Below are 14,111 nucleotides of genomic sequence, written 5' to 3'. Positions count from 1 at the left end.
AAAATGGGGAGGGATACCTTGGGAGCAAGTGATCCTAGCCCCAGGCCAGATTGCACAGTCCAAAGTTCCAGCACTGGGAAGATAAATCCCCATAACCTTTGGCTGTAAAAACCGGGGATGGGGGGTGGAGTGGCAGAAGAAACTGCTGGACTTTAAGGAAACTTTGCTTAAAGGACCCACAGTGTCTTAAAACACGTGAAAACCCACCCACTCTGGGATTCAATACCAGAACAACAGCTGGAAGGGCACCAATTGCATACAGGGAGTGGGTGAAGTGACTGGAAGTGGGACAAGTACTAGAAAAACCCCAGAAGCCAGGCAGCAGCATAAACCCCTCCCTCCCCAGCCCCCCAATACACACATAAAGCCACAAAGTGGTGAAGCTGGTTGCCCCAACCTGGTGATTTCCTAAGGCTCCACCTCACACAAGTTACAGATACCTTTTACTGGGAGTCAAAGCAGCTCTACCTAATACACACAAACAAACACAGGGAGGCTGCCAAATTGAGGAGACAAAGAAATATGGCCCAAATGAAAGAACAGAACAAAACCCCAGGAAAAGAACTAAATGATAAGGAGATAACCTATCAGATGCAGAGTTCAAAACACTGATGATCAGGATGCTCAAAGAACTCACTGAGTATGGCAACAGCATAAAAAAGACCCAGGCAGAAATGAAGGTTACACTAAGTGAAATTTTTAAAAATCTACAAGAAACCAACAGTGGACTGGATGAAGCTAAGGTTCAAATCAATGATTTGGAACATAAGGAAGAAAAAGGTATTCAATTAAAACAGCAAGAAGAAAAAAATAATAAAAAAAAAATCAAAAAACAAATGAGGATGTCTAAGGAGTCTCTGGAACATCTCCAAACATACTAACATCTAAATCATAGGGGTGCTGGAAGAGAAGAGGAAGAGCAACAAATTGAAAGCTTATTTGAAAAAAATAATGGAAAAAAATGTCCCTAATTTGGTGAAGGAAATAGACATAAAAGTCCAGGAAGCACAGAGAGTCTTGGACCCAAAGAGGACCACACCAATACACATCATAATTAAAATGCTAAAGGTTAAAGATAAAGTGAGAATATCTTAAAAGCAGCAAGAGAAAAGCAGAGAGTTCCATACAAAGGAGTTCCCATAAGACTGTCAGCTGATTTCTCAAAAGAAACTTTTCCGGCAAGAAGGGACTGGCAAGAAGTATTCGAAGTGATGAAAAGCAAGGACCTGCAACCCAGATTACTCTATCCAGCAAAGGTATCATTTAGAATGAAGGGCAGATAAAGAGCATTCCAGACAAGGTAAAGTTAAAGGAGTTCATCATCACCAATCCCTTTATATGAAATGTTACAGGGATTTATTTAAGAAAAAGAAGATCAAAACGATGAACGTTAAAAAGGCAACAAACTCACAGCTATCAACAATCTAAAATACAAAACAAAACCCCAAACTAAGCAAACAACTGGAACATGAACAGAATCATAGTTATGGAGATCATTTGGAGGGTTACCAGCTGGGAAGGGGAAGGTGGAGGATGGGGGAAAGGTGCAGCGATTAAGAAACATAATTGGTAGGTACAAAATAGATGGGGAGGTTAAGAATAGTATAGGAAATGGAGAAGTTAAAGAACTTATATGCATGACCCATGGACTAAAGGGGTGGGGGTTGGTGGAGGGATGGGAGTACCAGGTGGAGCGGGCAAAGGGGGAAAAATTGGGACAACTGTAATAACATAATCAATAAAACATACTTAAAAAGACAAGACACAAATATGATCTGGTTTTTTATTTCAAACCATATCTCTGTCTCCCCCACAACTGACCATTCTACCGCCCAACTTCTTCAGGGTCAATGTATCTGAAAAGATACACAATAGGTAAGGGTCTGGTAGTTAGCGCTGGTTCATCTTCTTCTAAGGAATTTTGAATATTTCAGAAATGGCTTCTTTTAGCCTATCTGTATTTCCTGATTTTCCTATAGTGAACATGAATTGCTTTACAATTTAAAATGTCATTTTACAGAAGACTAGGGATCAATTTAGGTAAGAGTGAGTCAAGGAGACCTGGAGTGCGTCTCAGAGGTCAACCTCATGTGGGACTGTCACCATTTCCCCACAAAACATCCTCTGGTGCCACTGTCAGAATTTAGAACTGGCTAGATTGCATATTAGCCTGACTCAGCATGGCACTTCTTTTCACTCTCATACTCATGCTTAAAAGCTTGAAACTCTGCACTCCATTCAATCCATTTCATCAAATATTTATTAAGCACCTACTACACGCCAAGCATGTAGGTTGCAAGATTAACAAGACATGGTCCTGTTGTGATTTAAGTCACTAAGTGCACTCACAGAAGTTTCTACTTCTTTGAAAGTTCCAGATGGCTGTTCTGACATTTTTTTAGAGAAAACAACAACAACAGAAACCTAAGCATCCTCATATAAAACAGTGGCCAAGACAGTTCATACTACAAATAATCTATTCATGTTTTCACTGTTTTAATTTTTGCAGTATTTTAAACTAAATGTACAATTATGCTGAATCATAATAGAAAAATACCCACATATTTGTGGCTCTTCACTATGATACCAGCACTATTTTCCTTTTGAATCAATAGCATTTCAACTCTTTTAGTAGAAATTATTTCAATCTGTTTAGTCTTTATGCCAAATCTCTCAATTTGACTTTGAGATCCTGACTGGAGACTCCAGTTCCCACATGAAGTAAAACTGTTTTTAAGGGCTAAATGAGGCAATATGTTTCAAACTAAAGTTGCTAAGCACTGGGTAACTGACAATTAAACAATTAAGCTAAAAAATATTTAAAGTTGGACTTAGTGAATAGTGAACAATTTTACTTGTTAATGTATATTATGACATTTTTATGAGTTAAATTTATATTTCAATTATGTCATATATACACACATACACATGTCTTCATCTTTGTTTTCTATTAAATATTATTCCTATATCCAGAAGAGGTTTTTGGTTTTGCGTGAACATTCTCTTATCATGGAGTTTACATGAATCAGAGTGTAAAGGAACAGGAAGACACATCACCTTGTACCACTATTTTGTTTTGTGGAAGAGGAAATTTAAGCCCAGAAGTAGAGTGACTTGTAGAAGTATAAGTTGCTTTGCATGGAGCCTTATGAAACGTGTAACTGGTAACTTTATTACGAGAAGCTTGTCCCTCAGATTCCTAGCCCATTATCCTTACTTGCCCCAGATTATTTTTCCATTCTTTGGACTTGTACTCTGCTCAAGATATTATGCATGTTGGCTTTTTCAGGGAATTTAATGGATCAATTTATTCAGTTAACAAATATTATTGAGCACCTACTAAGTGCCAGATACTGGTCTTGGCATTAATTTAAATGTCAACAGAAATTATTAAACAGTGAGTATTATTTCAAATCCATACAAATGAGCATTTTGTGGCTAGTCTTGGGGGGGTCTTTGTATATGTGTGTTGGAGAGCAGGGAGAGAGGGGGAGAGAAGGGGAGAGAAGGGGAGAGGAGGGGAGGGGGAGAGGGGGAGAGATGTTAGTCTCTCTTCTTTCCTGTGTAAATCTGCTCAATTTTCTATTTTAACTGTTGTTATAATGCCAAACATGTACTATTAAAACAGGCTTGTTTCTGAGAATCATGTCTTCACTAAGGCTCCTGGGTTTTATTTTATGATGAAATGCTAATTCCCCCTTTATAAAACAAATTCTTTATTTCACAATTTCAAATGGGATGATATTTTCAAAAGCTCTTCCTCTGATTAGATTTAGGGCATTAAACATTTCAGCACAATAATATTTTTTTTCCTGGGCCTGCAGCATTTTCATTTTATTGTTAAGTAAAACACTTTCATTAATTTTAAGACTGCTTTTAGAATGAACTAAAGTAATATATGTAATGCTGGTAGATATGCCAGACTCAGAAATACTGCTTTTCTTATTTAAATGATCTGTCTCCATTGTCAAACCGACAGTCAATTTTTAGTAACTCCTGATTTTTACATATTTTTTTTCTGTTCTTTTTCACTCTTTATACAGCATTTTGGTGTTGTTGCTTGCTCTTCTTTTTACAGGTCTGTCCTAGCTTCTTTTCTCCTTGTTGTGTGACTTTATTGTTGCTCTCAGTGCATTCCTGTCTGTGGGTTCCAGACTGCTCTTCTATATCCATCTGCTCTGACCGTATCTTTGCTTGGTGGGACCTCATAGTCTTTGGTTCCTGCCTCACTCGGGGATGGGTGGTCCAAGACAAGACATACAGAATTTTTGGTCATACATTTAGGATTTCTCTCAAATTTCCCAAAGACTAACACTCTAAACTCCATTTTGAGGCAAACAGCAAAGGAAACAGAAGTGTGTGTGTATGTGGGTGGGGAGATTTGGGCCGTGTATCCAGCTGTGGAGCTAAGGACAGATATTACCAAATACTATCAAGATGGCATGACCATATACATAAGTGGTTCCTGTACTTTTATAGGGAGAGAAGGAGAGCTTAAAAATTGCTTGTAGTTACTGGCTATTAAAATGTGTCAACACAAAGTTTCCTTGATACTTAGAAAATAACCACAATATACAAAATAAAAAACTGACTAAAGTTTCAAATCCAATTCAGAGTTGTGGTATAAAATAGCACTGTGGATGGTAAAGTCAGTGTCAGACCAGGCCAGTTCTAAAGCTATACTTGTTGCTACTGTACTAACCATTATTTCAAAACCTTATTAGGTCATGTGTAACACCAACATAACAGTGAATAAGAACCATAAGAGTATGTGATAAAATGCAGGAGGAAGGCCACAGCTAAACTTTATAGAAAAACCTGCCACCTTATATCGAAGCATGTCACTAAAACGTTTACACCTATTTTTCGCTTTACATGGTCTTTCCGGAAAAAGTCAAGCCATTGTTAATAAAACAAAAATGGTTTGCATAATGTGGGTGTAACCTGGCAGCCGAGGAGAGTGGACTGGAATGCACATGCATGAGCAATGACGACTTCATTGTACTGGTCAGTGGGGGGTGGTAGATGCTGTTGAGTATGTGTACTGTGTGGCTGTTGCATTCAGAATGACTGAGCAAGTACAGCAACAGATCTGCATCAAATTTGTGTTAAGCTTGAACATTACTCCGCAGAAACTGTTCAGATGATTCAGAAGGCCGACGCTATGGGCAACTGGTGATTGGCAGCTTCATCATGATAATGGCGCCTGCTCATGTATCATGTCTCCTGCGGAGTTTTTTGGCTGAACATCAAATCACTCAGGTGACTCAGCCCCCCTACTGCCCATATTTGGTGCCCTGAGACTTCTGGCTTTTCCCACAACTAAAATCACCTTTGAAATGGAAGAGATTTCAGACTGCCGATGACGTTCAGTAAAATGCAACAGGACAGCTGATGGTGACTGGGAGAACTGTGTGAGGTACCAAGGTGCCTGCCTTGAAGGGGTCTGGGGCATCATTGTCCTGCGTACAATGTTTCTTGTATTTTGTATCTTCTTCAATAAATGTCTCTCTTTTTCATGTTACATGGCTGGATACCTTCTGGACAAACCTGTATATTCCTATGTATCTTGAAAATAAGCCAAACAAATAAATGAGTTCATTGGAAGGTATAAAGGTCATTTTAAATCCTGGTTTCAGGTACGTCAGTTTGTCACGACAGCAGAAGGAGGGCTGAAACATAAATTTGTAAAAATCATAAAAGGAAAAAAATACTGTTTACAGTTTTTCTGTCTTAAAATCAACAGCAGAACTGAACCCATCATCTCCCTGAGCCTGCGTTCTCACCTTCCCAATAAATGTTGAGTCTTTGTAAGCAGACCACCAGTAGGAGCAAGCCCTCTCCAGGAAACCACAGTGTCTTTCCCAACAAGGACGGAGGGCTTCTTCATATTGTTGCTGCTTTCCCTCTCATCTGGGAATTGGTTTGCCTTTCAAATACCAACCTAGGGAGGGCTGGTGCGTCCCAAATTAGCGGGGCTCTGCCAAATACCAGAGGCCCTTCTTTGGAGGAGGAAGGCTCCTCCTTTGGACAGAAGGCGCCCCTACCAGAGCGCACGCTGGCAGAAACGGAAACCACCAGCTGCGCTGAAGTGAGTCAAGTGATGAAATCAAGACTACATGGGAAGGAAGCTCCTCCAACTGCGCGCCAACCTCACTGGTGGCAGAGGCTGCTAAACCCTGCTCAAGGAAACCAAACCAGCCCACAGTGGCTGCGGTCCGGAGTTGGTCCTCGGAAGCCCTGGGCCCCTCAGCCTCTGGGCAGCGAACCCTTTCAGTTTGGCGAACCAGAGGAAGGAAAGAGTTGTGCAGGGGAAACCTAGACCTTCTGCTCTCCCACGGACCCAGACCGTGCTCTGGTTACGAGGTGACCACTGCCACCAGGTCAGTGCAGGGCTCCTCACACGTAGACCGGCTGAGGCACGCCTCGCGCGTTGAGTCAGCCTCGCGGACCACGGGGAAAGAGCCACGCAGCGGCCGCGCTCCGCCCGAACCGCGCCCCCGCCCCGCGCGGTCCGGGTCGCACCTGGAGCGCCCAGGTAGGGCTGGGGCGGGGCGGGAGGCCTGCGCGCAGGCGCGGGACAGGCGCCTCGCCCTGCCGACGTCGCAGACTGGAGCTCACCTGGGAGACTCCGAAGGAAGCGGAGCTTTGGTTCGGCCTCTCCTGGCAACACGGGAGGCCCAGCGGGAAGGCAGGAGGCGGCGGCGGAGGAGGAGCTGGACTGAGAGGCAACTGTAGCGACAGCAGCCGGAGCGCCGCCGCCGCCACCTGCACCTGGCGCCCGGCCCACGTCCAGCGCGCGCCGGGCCACCGCTTCCCGCCGCCCTGCCCTGCCCACCCGCCAGGTAAGCCGGGGAACGGGCGCTGGGGCCGGGAGGTCCGGAATCCCTGGGTGGAGCCGGAGTGGGGAGCTGGTAGCCGGGTGCGGAGGCTCACGTGGGGGGGAGAGGGGTACGGTCCGGCTGGCCGGTTGGAGATGGTCTCGAGAGCGGCGTTTCAGTTGCCCTCTCGGGAGTGGCCGAAAGGGGCGCCCGAGGCCGGCGGGGGGAGGCGGTTCCCGGGGTAGCCCTGTCACCCGCGGTGCCCCTGTGAGTCGCCGGTGGGAGGCTCCAGGAGAGCGGGACCCGGACCGAAGTCCTGGTGGCCCCGAGCTGGTCCCTGTGGGGGTCGCGGTGTGGGGGGTCCGAGGGGTTGCGCCAGGCGCGAGGCGGGAGGGTTGCCGCTCGGGCCAACAGGTTGCCGGTCTCCCCCCGCGCCCGCGGGGGCCAAGCCCGGGGCGCGGGAGGGCGTGACTTTGCAGGCAGCTTTCCCGGCCGGACCCCAGACGGTCCTGAGCTGGAAACCGCGGCCGCCCGAGCCATTTAAATGGTTTCCGCGTGGTTTGGAAAGCGCTCTGTGGTCGGGACGCGGACGTCCTTCTCTCTGTCTCGTCTCTGCACTTTTCCGGGTGCGCTCCCTAAGCCAGAGCTGCGCCCACTTTCCGGTTTGTTCAAGAAGAGTTATTTTCTTCGTGGCGGGAGGAGACGCAGCTGCCACCCACTAATCGCCCAGCGTCGCGCTCCAGGACCCGTTGACAGAAGTACCTGTGTGTCGCAGCTCTGGTTTGCCTGTGGCATAGGACTCAAAAGTTCACACAACTTTGTTTCAGTATCCTGCCACGTCTGAACCTGGGTGTGCCAGGCCCAGACTCCGTTCCTTGCTGAATTAGGCTTTTCCGAAGCCTGAGAATTGAGGGTGAAACTGGGGCTTCCATTAGCCTCCTATTTCCTTCTCTGTCAAACTCGTCTAAGCACTTCCTTCTCTCAAAACTCATTAATACACTTCACTTCGAACTCATCAAATAACTATTTCTGGTTTTGGAACCCCCATGGAGTTACCGATTTTTCTGATATCTAGGCAATGTTCAGCTACCGTAACTTGCTGCAGAAGTTATACTACATAACGAAAACATTGAACTCAGATTCTCTTGTTAAAAACCCCCATAAAGTTGCTGTATTTTAATTTGAGAATTTCTAATTGTGGGGAAATCTGTTGCTTCTTTTAAGGCATAAGTTTTTCTTTGAGTTTGTAACTAAAATACATGAGGTTTAAGTCATATCTGCAATTAGATTTCTTTAAATTTAACTTTTAATATCTGAATGTAGCATACATATGGATTAGTTTAAACGTTCTGTTCAGCTTAGTACCAAGCATCTTTCTTTTTCTATTGCTTTAACCAGCATTTTTACATTCAAATAATAAATGGAAATTCTACCACCTAGATTTGTTTTAGTTCTATCTTTTCTAATTAAACATGTATATTTTAAATTGCACATTTAACATTAAATGCCTTAGGAAACACATAGCTTGAAAAAGAAAAAAAAAAAAAAACACCACCAGTGCAATTAAAAGCTAAAAAGTCACCCACAGCACGAGAGGACGTAATTGGATATTTTCAGCCACTGCTTTCTACTTTTCTCCAACAAGCCTTGCTGCCTTCTTTGTCTTGTCTTCTGACAGAGAAACAAATATGCTAAATACTGTTTAAAAATCAAAGGTAGGTGTTGCTCCCTGAATTTAGAGTATCAATTTAATCCTCATTGATAATTGGGCCAGACATTATTAGAGAATCTTTACTTTTAACTCCAGGGAGAAATGTAATGTGTTTGCATTAGCTATAGTAACAGTGTGCCTCAGTTAAGCTGTCTGTAAAATTGGAAAAATAATGCTTCTGTAGATTGAGATAATGAAGCTATAAAACAAATCAGGAATACCCTCTAGATGTAGCATTGTCAGGGTCCCCTCTCACCGGAGATGGGGTCAACCTACCCAGTTTGTGGGGAACCAAAGCCGGGAGAGGTAGCGTGGTTGCAGTTCCTCCGTCAAGTCAGTGTCAAGTCAGTGGGAAGCATGGCATTATTATTCCAGTGGCTTGGCCCAAGGCTTGGGTTATTTTCACTTTTTATCACCCACATTCTCACTTATCACAAGATGTTTATCTTTTTGCGTCTCAGGTAGTTTGTAAGGCCTTTGTAGTGGCAGCGTAGTCCCTAGCTCTTTGTCCAGCTCTGATTTACTCTGATTTCTACTTGTCCAGGTGATACCTGACTCCAGGGGGACTGAGACCATCATTCTTTCCCCTCTCACTGTGAATCACATGTGTATTGAAGATGCCATGTGGAGTAAGATTTTAAATCCGTTCTTGGTATTTCAGAGCCACAGTTAATTTTTTGAGTCAACATGGACAACAATTTAGTCCTCTGATCTTTTATTGTATTGGCTTAAAGTATATTTTATGAGGCAGCTACCCAGGTCCTTCCTCCATTTGCAACAGTTAGATTCTTGGTTGGCAAGCCTATTTCCTCAGCACCAGGGTTTTTTTAAACTTTTTTTGGACTGTGATCGCCAGTAAGAAATGCATTCTGTGCCACAATGCAGTATAATCTAGTTTGTGTGTATGTAAATGAAACAAGATTCACAAAATAACACTTAACCTTACAACATGAATATTCACTTATTTCATTTTAAAAATATTGGTCTCAACATACTGGATTGATTTTATGGCCACACATGTGCTGGAACCGATAATGAAAATGATGGTATCCTATTGAATTTACTTTTTTTTAAGGCTGGTTTTTCTACCAGCTTACTGATTCTTTCTCTCTGACTTTTTTTCCTCTCTCCCCCTCTTCCCCAACTACACAGTTGCAAGGAAAAAACCAAAATGAAACTGCACTTTTTAATATAGGTAATTGTATGGTAACCCTTATTAAACATTCATTGGAAGGTTTGAGACTCTAAAACCTGGTGCTAGACTGAATCTCCCAAACATTCAGAACTGCATAAAACCTCACTGTATGATACTGTATTTTGAGATGGGTTACTCAGATGGAATTTTGATGGTAACAATAATCAAGTGAAAATCTGAGAGAGAAAAAATAATAGGGTCCAATTGGAGTCTAAATTTTATGGCTGAGTTACAGTACTTCGTGGAGTTTGAAACAATTATTAGAGTAAATATAGGACAGTAGACTATTTGTTTGGTAGTCTTGACATTTTACATATTTTTCTTATACTATAAAACAGATATGAGACAAATTGTGGGGACCATACTCCTTCCTCTCCCCAAGCTCCCCTCCCCCAGCAACCCCCGCAAAAACAAATGAAGAGAAAATGAGAGTGAGGGATTAAATTAGATCCCTCAAAGACCTATAGGGGTAAGGCTTGGAAGCTGAGATTGGACAATTAAACCTTTCATAGAAGCTTTTAAGTTTTAATTGCCATCACATTCCTGGTAGAAGGAGTATTTCTTCTAGAGAAATTATAGTGTATTTAGTTGTTTGGGAATGATCAATGCCCAAATCATCTTCAGACATATTCAGTTTTCTGGTCCAGAAAGTGTAAATATGCTTTTGGTATGACAGATCTTTTATGGGTATAAACTGAGAAGGAAATATTTTCAACTATTGAATTATGCATCCAGTTCATCTCAGAAAAGTTAGTTTTACATAACTTGGATAATTTTAACACCGTTAATGTACTGCCAATAGCACCATTGAATTCAAATCAAGGCCAGCCATGGCAGGAGACCAAAGTGCATTAACCTATGGCAAAGCAAAGATGAGTAGGACTCTGAATTCTAGGTCGTTGGTGGCTACTGACAGCAGATGAAATCTCCTTGAGTCATTCTCTGAGTTGGGCTCCTGTTTTTGGCACTAAGTAGAGAGTATGTCCCTCATTTTATCCTACACTTGTTTCAGTTTCAAACTGTTGGAGCTAGTTTATCATTTACCCCATTGCCTGCAGGACATCTTTAAGATTTCGTAATGACCCGAGATTATAACTCACACAAAGACAACCTATTTCACTTCATATACTTTATTTATAAGTATTAGTACCATACATTTTCCATTTCTTATTCACCGTTCCAAGACCAAAATGTCTCTGAAAATCAAAAATGGTTTTGGTAACTCGTTTGTCAGCAGAACTTGAACTCATTTGCCGCAAAACCTGACTGAGTGAACTGTCAGGAAACTATGGTCTCTTGGGGGGATGTGTCCTGCTGAAGAAGTAGTGCTGAGTTTGATCACATAGTACTGTCCCAGGCCCTCCCGGGGGTACACTGTTAGATTGGTATGCAAACCATATCATCCTTCTAACTTCCAAAATACTATCAATTTGAAACACATTTGGCTCCAGGGATTTTGGAGAATCCATTGTGGATCTGTACCACTCTCTAGGTGTCATGCCAGAAACCCAGAGGTCGGTTTTTTATTCTTTGTTTGTTTGTTTGGCCTCCACAGCTATCATCACTAAGACCACTTACAATTTTTCACGTAATTTCCCCCCCACAAATTCCTTTCCCATTTCTACTGCCCTAGTTCATGGTCTCATTAACTCTTGACTGGGATACCACAACCACCTGCCACCTGGTAACTCAATAGAGGGTGTTATACCCAGATCCGTCCTCCACAGAACCCCTATAAGGTGGTGACCTCTTTAAAAACAGAAACTTAAACGTCTCTCTTCTCTGCCTAAAATCCTCTAAAAACTTTCTGTAGCTTCCAGGATACAACCCACAACCCTTAAAATGGTCCCAGGATCTGACCCTTGTTTATTCTGCAAACCAAATTTTATATTCCAGCAACAAATTTCAGTCTTTTTTTCCGTGTGCTTTTGTTACGTTACTCCCCACTGCTGAGAATACCTTCCCTGTTATCTTTACCTCTATAATTTGCTGGTTTTTAAGGTTCAGCTGAGGTCTTGCCTTATTTAGGAAACTGCACCCCCTTCCACCTCCACACACATCTGAGCTGGGTGATATGTCCTGTGGATACGTCTATAATGTGCTTTACATATGTGTTATCATATAGTCTGCTTTTGTACCCATCTGTATACACAGCCACCCACGCACACAGACCGCTCTTTTAGATTATTTGCAAAGTACGTAAAGTTTTTCTTTCCTCTAAGCCAATTGTAGAGTAAAATGTTGGAGTAAAACTGGCCCAGGAAGAAAGAGGCATTGGACCAGCTGTATACTTGCTTTTTAATGACATTGTCCATGGAAATTGGGGAGCAGGAAACTTATTCCACTGTACTTAAGTAGCCTATTTAATTTAGATTGCTGTGATTTCCATCTCATTCCTCTGAATTTCATGTTGTTTTCTTTTTTGTGCTTTTTGGTTCTGTTCCAAGATCTAGGTTTTATTATTTAGAAACGAAAAGTTAACTTTGTGATTGAAATATTTTGCAGCTTTCGTTTATTAATATTCTACAATTGAGTGCATTACTAATGGTGATGGGGAGGCAGCTTTTACTTAAAGAATATAATGTAATTGCTTTTTAAAAAAGGCAAAAGTTTCCTAGTAGACTTCCATCTCTCCAAGTTCTGTCAGTTTTATCTGTTAAATAAATGTTTCTCAAATAGATCTACTTTTTCTCCATTCCTATCACTACCATGATTTCTTTCCTGGAGGTTTGCAATATCCTTCCTACAGGGCTGTCTGAATTCCTTCTGGATGTTTTTTTGGTGGTTCCCACCCTAAACCCATTTTTAAAACATTTAGCTCTTATCAGACTCTATCCAAAGCCCTCGTTGCTTTAAGATGAGGCAAACTGCTCGCATGGCCTAAAGGCCTGACATGATCTAGCTCCTGCCCAGCACACACCTCTCATCATTGTTTTCGGCTGTAACTCTAACTTTTTCACTACCGTGGTCTCCCTGCCTCTAGGTCTTTGCAAGTGTCATTCCCCCTGCCTGTAACTCTCATCCCTCCTCTTTTACCCTGCCTAGCTAAAACTCATTTTTCAGCACTCACTATAATTGTAGTTTTTCACTGGTCTATATTTTCCCTCTCCAACTTTGGGTCAGAAGAGCAATTTTTAACCAGTGTGCTACAAGAATTTTAAAACATGCAATACCTGACTATTTAGTAATGGGCACTGACCCCTTTTCCCTTAGATTAAAAAAGAAAGAAAAGAAAACAACCAACACAACAATAGCTATCTGGTGTGAAGGGATCAAATTTATACCTATTTTTTGTTAGATTAGCAAAAAAATATTTTATTATGTTATTTAGTGATTTTAGTAATTAGTTTATGTGTGCCATGAGATGAAAAAGGTTTGAAATCACTGAGTTAGAATGTAGACTGTAACCTAAAAAAGTCATATTTAGTACTGGGAAGTATTAAGTTTAAAAAAATTAAAATTTTTTCACAAAGCAAGCTGACTTTAATATGTGGTTCATATTTAAAAAATTAGATTTTAGTTACTAATACCTTTATTTTTATCAAGTAACAGTAGTTAATTTTTATCATCATAGTGTTAGTCTTTATTTATTGTTGAGCACTTACATGCCAGGTATTATATTTTTAAGTATGTTTTATTGATTATGCTATTACAGTTTTCCCAATTTTTCCCCCTTTGGGCCTCCATCCTGCACCCCCAACCCTCCAGCATTCCCCCCACCTTAGTTCATGTCCATGGGTTGTACATATAAGTTCTTTGACTTCCCTGTTTCCTATACCATTCTTAACCTCTCCCCATCTTTTTTATGTCTACCAATTATTCTTCTTCTATCTTGTACCTTTCCCCCCATTCTTCCCCTCCCCCTCCCCACTGAAAACCCTCCATGTGATGTCCATTTCTCTGATCCTGTTCCTGTTCTATTTTGCTTAGTTTCTGTTTTCATCTTTTTTTTTTTTTTTTAGGTTCAGTTGTTGATAGTTGTGAGTTTGTTGTCATTTTACTGTTCATAGTGTTTGATCTTCTTCTATTTCTTAGTTAAGTCTTTCTAACATTCCATATAATAAGGGCATGGTAATGATGAACTCCTTTAACTTGATGTTATCTGGGAAGCACTTTATCTGCCCTTCCAGTTTAAATGATAGCTTTGCTGGATAGAGTAATCTTGGATGCAGGTTCTTGCCTTTCATGACTTCAAATACTTCTTTCCAGCCTCTTCTTGCCTGCAAGGTTTCTTTTGAGAAATCAGCTGATAGCTTTATGGGCACTCCTTTGTAGGTAACTGTCTTCTTTCTTCTTGATGCTTTTAAGACTCTCTCTTTATCTTTAATTTTGGGTAAATTAGTGATGATGTGCCTTGGTGTGTTCTTCTGTGGGTCCAATTTCT

General features: G+C 41.7%; 1 protein-coding gene across 1 annotated transcript in view; it reads left to right on the top strand.

Moving 5' to 3' along the window:
- Positions 1–6,612: 6,612 nt before the first annotated feature.
- GALNT3 (polypeptide N-acetylgalactosaminyltransferase 3) overlaps positions 6,613–14,111 on the top strand; it is a 61,556-nt gene continuing 54,057 nt past the window's right edge. Inside the window, exon 1 of the mRNA XM_045187351.3 lies at positions 6,613–6,845. The gene's annotated coding sequence lies outside the window, so the exon portion shown is untranslated. The remainder of the gene's footprint in view (positions 6,846–14,111) is intronic.

The sequence above is a fragment of the Desmodus rotundus genome, chromosome 2, assembly GCF_022682495.2.
Source record: "Desmodus rotundus isolate HL8 chromosome 2, HLdesRot8A.1, whole genome shotgun sequence".
Classification (NCBI taxonomy): Eukaryota; Metazoa; Chordata; class Mammalia; order Chiroptera; family Phyllostomidae; genus Desmodus; species Desmodus rotundus.
Note: the sequence above shows the minus strand (reverse complement) of the source record. Positions and strands in the feature narration are given on the sequence as shown.